Source organism: Mercenaria mercenaria, chromosome 11 (assembly GCF_021730395.1).
Source record: "Mercenaria mercenaria strain notata chromosome 11, MADL_Memer_1, whole genome shotgun sequence".
NCBI classification, from domain to species: Eukaryota; Metazoa; Mollusca; class Bivalvia; order Venerida; family Veneridae; genus Mercenaria; species Mercenaria mercenaria.
This window is the reverse complement of record NC_069371.1, coordinates 8719042-8725041: the sequence shown is the minus strand read 5'-3', so window position 1 is coordinate 8725041 and position 6000 is coordinate 8719042. Positions and strand designations below refer to the sequence as shown.

The following is a 6000-nucleotide window of genomic DNA, read 5'->3' as shown; positions in this document are numbered from 1 at the left end:
AACCCCCGACCTCAGGATTGGAAGGCCAGTGTGCAAACCATTGAGCTATCCGTCCACCAGGTTCCCGCCAGTAATGAAAGAATGCAGGGAAGGGCACCTGGTGCCTTCATCCACCATCTAAGCTGGTCGCCGTATGGCCTATAGTCTCTCTGTTACTCGATTTTATATACCAGCCCTCCTTGAATTAAGGTCAAGTCCCAATGGATTTTATATATGGCCAACATGGTTCCAATATTGAAGAAGAGTGATAAAAATAAATCAGTAAATTTAGACTTGCCTCCCTAACTTCCATTATGTTCTAATGCGACGGAACATATCCTTCATTCTAACATCATGGGACACTTCCAGAAACAGAACATCCGTACTGAGTTTCAACTTGGTCATGTGCAAAACAGTTTGTAACCACAGTCCAAACCTTGGCAAGAAGATGTCTGAAGGTAAGTAAGCTGATGTCGTTTTCCAAACTTCTACAAATCTAAACTGAGGCAAAAGCTTTGCTATATGCTTCCAATTTAAGTGTCTAGCAACAAACTGATAGAGTATTCCACATTAACTCTCAGAGATAACGAAAGGAGCAATCATGTGCTCACTGATCTTTTTAGCGTTTATTAATGACCCCAGGCACAGTTAGCTCACAATTGTGGCTCTTTCCTGAAGTCTACCTCGTTTACAAAACCACCCACCAAGTCATTGATGTAGCCAAACTTCGAAAATACATTTCGTCCTTAGAAAAGCGACAAATTACTTTTCATGACCTTTCAAAAGTCATCGGAATTGGAATAACGAAAACGGGACATCCTGTTGAACTATTTATGGTCACAATTTAATGACTTCCGTCGCAGCTAATACATTGGTATGCACATTCGCAACTAACTGTCCCGGTGAGGCCACATTAACCGAGCGTTATATCAGTTCATTTCCTTATATAGAACATAAAGAGCTGCCGGCAGGACGTCAAGGCACCACAGACATACAACACACTTGTTCGATCTGTCTTTTGATAAGCGTCATCAGTGATATACTTATCAAAACCAACACGTCGTTTATAGTATGGGAAACGTTGGTCACTTGATTGACGTAAAGAAAGTAGAAATTTTGTTGTTTTGGCAGGAAAAGCTAACATGTGATAAAAAGAATATTACATTAATTTTGTGATTTTCCACATTGAATTTATTAAACTCGTTGAATAAAATTGAGCCTCGCATTTTATTATTTTATTCAACTCGTTTAATGAATTCAATAAGAAAAGACACTCGTGTAATATCCTCTATTTAAATTCATTTGTAAAACTAGAAATTTTAATGAAATAAAAAAAACTAAGTGCTTTTATATTCAGGTGATGTAATCAGAAAATTGAATAAGATAATGATAAAACATAATTTCTATAATAATAAAACACACACTCCCAAAAGGGATCTAATTCTGTGTAATGTGTCATTTTGTTTCTTAAGTGAATCTCTAACAAAATATATACGAAAGTGAAAAATGTTATAAAATTTTGCGTAAGTGTGATTGACCCCCTTACCATTTTATTTAAACAGGACACTTTGGAGAGATGGATTTTTGCTCTAAGGTTTGAGTTAACCTCATGCGGCAAGAAAAAAGATACATGAAAGGTACAGAGCGCATGTACCTCCAAAGTATTTTGTTTGAAATATATCGGTGCCCGCTTTTCTTTTCTTTTGAAATACGTGTATTTCTGTGTTGGCGGTCATCTGGAAAATCTATACTGAATAGCAGCAGTTCATAAAAAATTATTTCGTTCAATAAATTAATGCAAAACTGCACATAATGTGTAATGTCGACAAAACAATATACATGCATATGACATTTATAATGTTCTTTTGAAGAAGGTCTGTTGTATACAAATATTTCATGGCGGCCACTTTGAAATTGTTATAAAAGGCTTTCTGCTCACAGGGACTTATTAAAGTGACCCTTTTAAACTTTAGCTACAATATATAAGGTACAATTGTGGAACGTTTGGTGCTTTTGTCCGCCTTACCTAGAACAGACCTAAAATCAAGCAGCCAAGTCGTTCTCAACCACCGAGCAGGATTTTTTTCAAACAGTCCTATCTACTGTGCCGTTACTGTGAATTCATGACCAGATTTGTTTTCCTGTTAAACAAAGAAGACTAAAATGTGTATGTTATTATGTTCAATCCACTGTTTATACGTCACGATTAGTATGACATGGCGTCAAACGTCATGGTGATGTGCTTTAAAAGAAACCCATACTAATCAGGCAAGTACTTGGCGGGCGTCTTCAAGGATATTAAGGGGACGCATACTTTGAAATTAGAAAAAAAGTGGGTGGGGTATGATAAAATTTACCTGCAAAAAAGTACAAGGTTTTGGTACATGAAATGGATATTGTTTCAACTGTTATAAGTACATAAAGGATTGCTCACTAAAATAAAAATGAGAAAACTGAAACAAGAAAGTTATTGTTGAATTACATAAGACTTATTGTGTACATTCAAAGTCAACAATTAAGACTTTTTGGTGCGAAAATAATAGTGCTTCACCTTGTCCAAACATTTATCAATGTCCTACAGATTCTAATTTAAAGAAAGAATGTGAAATATGGTCACTGTCTTGCTTTTCATTTGGCATATGTAAGCTAAAACACATTATTTAGTTTGTTTACAAAGTAGTGCATAAGAAAAGATACGGTGGTCAAGGAATGCCACATTCCAAAACTAAAAGAGTATATTCCCCTTAATACATTAAACATTTATCGTTACAGAAGTCTAGTGGCTTAAAATAAGGGCCTTGAAATGTTGCCATTATTAATTTTTAACTTGGTATTCATGAACTACAATGCACTTAAATATCAAAACACATTCAACAAACTTTTGAAAATGTATTGTCTTAAAAATCCCTAAAATAAGTTATGAAATTTGGTTGAGAGGTCCAATCAATGTGTATATGTGCAAAAGTAACATTCTAATCTTGTTCACAAGGTTACTAATACACAGCAGGCATGTCAATGATCAAAACTGGACGAATATACAGTTATCCTCACTTTAATGTCATTTATAATTTGTCCTTGAATTCTCCACCATACTTTTCATACTCTGTTTGCACGAGTTGCACGAGAATGCTGTCATTCACGTAAAAAATGGGGTCAAATAAGTTGTAAATGCAATATCATCTAAACGTAATTAATGGATTATGCAGTTCAAGATAAACTTTATCTCATAACGTAACGAACATGTATAATGTTGTAACAACAACTTTACTTACACTGATTTAAGTAGCAGTCGGTTATAAGTGACTTTATTGATTCATTTTGTGTTTTGTTATTGTTGTCAAAAAGTATAACGGAAGTGCCTCACAACTGAAGCGGAAACCAGTTTGATGCGCAAAGTAGTCCAATGTAAGTAATATTTTTTGACAAATGTCCACAGAAATTAATAATTTTCTGATATTAAAAACGAATGTCTGAATAGGATTCATTATTTGATAAGAAATTATAATCATCGACATGTTTTTTTTTAAAAATCGTACACGTGCTGACACCTAAGTTGTCTCCCGTTGTTTATTAGAGTTACCTTTCGTCCGGCGCAGTAATACATTTGCAGTGAATCGCCGAGAAGTCGTGGGAAAATTAAAAACCATGTAAATAAACTAAAATTAACCACCTTTTCAAGATGAATTTCAAGTGATCGCCATTATGCATTTAACCCGCCTGACCTGTGAAGCATCTTAGATATCTGTTCTAAGGTATTCATTGTGTAGAATATCATGTTATGCCCTTGCAGTGCTAATCCCACTCTGATTTTTTTTGTTTACATTTTTATCAATGAGAAATATGGCGTCCATCCCGAGCTGAAATGATGTGGCGTTAAATTTTTACATGTTTAAGCAAACCTGGTGTGTTAGAAAGAAAATCTCATCCCTTCAACATTATTTGGAACACTGTTATTGTAAAAAACCTGTTTTTTCCTTATACAAAAGCTTAATATTTTGTGTTGAATGTACTTTCACAAAGACCTCTGTTTTCCTATTACATTCATAGTACCACATCCTTATCCACAAAATACTGAATATTACAGGTGTCCATCAGTATTATATCAGTTTAGGAATATTTTTTTTCCCACCGTCGATTTCTTGAATATGCACCCCTTCCGCATTTCTGTATGAACTATGAATGTAGCAATATGCGTCCCCTTAATAATAATCCTTGATAGCGTATTAGAATCGAAGAATATGTATCAGCTAGTGATTTGTTCTTGAATAAAACCATTGCATTTCGTTTAGATGCAGGCTGGTATGGCGGTGATGTACCTCGCCTGACAGACCTCACGTTCAGCGTAGGGATATGAAAAATCGGGACTCCACGAAGTCCACTGGTTTTCTAAACGGTCACTGTTAGGGCTACTTCTGACTTCCGTTAGTACACCGGCGGCTGTACCATTGGTTGTTTTACACAGTTACATGTGTTGAATTGTACGTTCCTTGTGTTGTATATAGTAGTAAAGAAAAGCAGACATGGCTAAGTGTAGGATTAAAATCATGGTCACATGACTAAACTTGAGGCAACAACTTCGAAGTGATAAACATTAGAAAAAAAATAGAACTATAAAAAATGTCCATCATGTAGTAGCTATATATCCGGAAAACAATTTATTATTACCAACTTACTCAAGAACAAGGCATGGACAGTAATACGTACAGCTTTAGACACATTTTGGCACATCCAACGATTCCTATAAATATTCATTTTTCTCTAAAACATTAGGTCAGTGGAATATGTTGCCCCCTGTCACACACATAGCAGCTAAAGTTGACTCCTTGAAAGCTATCGTCACTGTGCCTGTTCCAATCTCTGCCTTCAGTCTCTGCATGAGCAGCAATTAATGTACGGAGTTTTATTCATGTAAAATTCGTGACGTTTTATTGTTTGTTTGGCACATGTACAAATCATCGCCTACACATTATCTTCAAATTTTTGAAGGGGTGTAGTAACTTAATAGTAGTAAATTGATACAACCGACACAACCACAATACCTAGTGCTTGATCCAACCCTCCGCTTAGCTCATTAGGGAGATCGCGGGTTCGTGAGTTCGATCCCCGGGTGAGGCATATGCTCTCCTTGGCGATTTGATAGAAGACATTGTGTCTGAAATAATTCGTCCCCCACCTCTGATTCATGTTGGAAAGTTGGCAGTTATTTGCGGACAACAAGTGTGTACTGGTATAGACTCTGTTCCAGGAACACTTGTAAGGTTAACTGCCCGTCGTTACATAACTGAAATACTGTTGAGAAAACGGCGTTAAAAACAAAACAAACAAACAGACTTGCGTTTGATCCACATTTTCCGTAAAAACGTTTTTAATTTCTCTTTATCTTTGAGACAATACCTATCATAAATGATTTTATATAACTCCGAGGATCCTTTAAGACTTCAAACTCAGTATTTTGATTGCATATGAATTATCGTCAAATTCGAGGATGAGAGATGTATTATCCATTACATAAAGAGACAAAATTAGCTATGAATAGCTATTAGCCCAAAATTTCAGTCTAAACATCAGATAATTTCAAAACATTTTTCGTGTGCCAGAGAGGCAAAGTAAATGTTCAAGGATATCTCAAAAATTTAAATGACCCTACTACCACCATGCATACCTTTAAAATAATGTAGATTTAGTTTAACTTGCTAATAACTCCACAATTCACGAAACAAAGCTCTAGCTAAACTATATCATGCATGTTATTGACTGTGAGACGCTACACGAATAAATACAGTTGGAGTTCTTTGGGCTCTTTTATTTTCGTGGATCAATTTAAGATCTTTGGGTTAATAAATTGCTTCTTTGTAATGCGGTCTTTGATTGGTGGACATGTTTCATAACGACCTATCAAAAATACTTTTACATCTCATTATCAAAGTTAATTTGCAAGAATAGAGGGTGTAAATAAACAAAACTTCGAAAAATACATTTTACCCTTGGATAAATGAAAGCAGTCAATAAGTATAAACATCA

General features: G+C 35.3%; 1 protein-coding gene across 1 annotated transcript in view; it reads left to right on the top strand.

Moving 5' to 3' along the window:
• Positions 1 to 5895: 5895 nt before the first annotated feature.
• The window catches only part of LOC123531429 (rho GTPase-activating protein 21-like), a 94599-nt gene continuing 94494 nt past the window's right edge, over positions 5896 to 6000 (top strand). The window contains exon 1 of the mRNA XM_053518499.1: positions 5896 to 5988. The gene's annotated coding sequence lies outside the window, so the exon portion shown is untranslated. The remainder of the gene's footprint in view (positions 5989 to 6000) is intronic.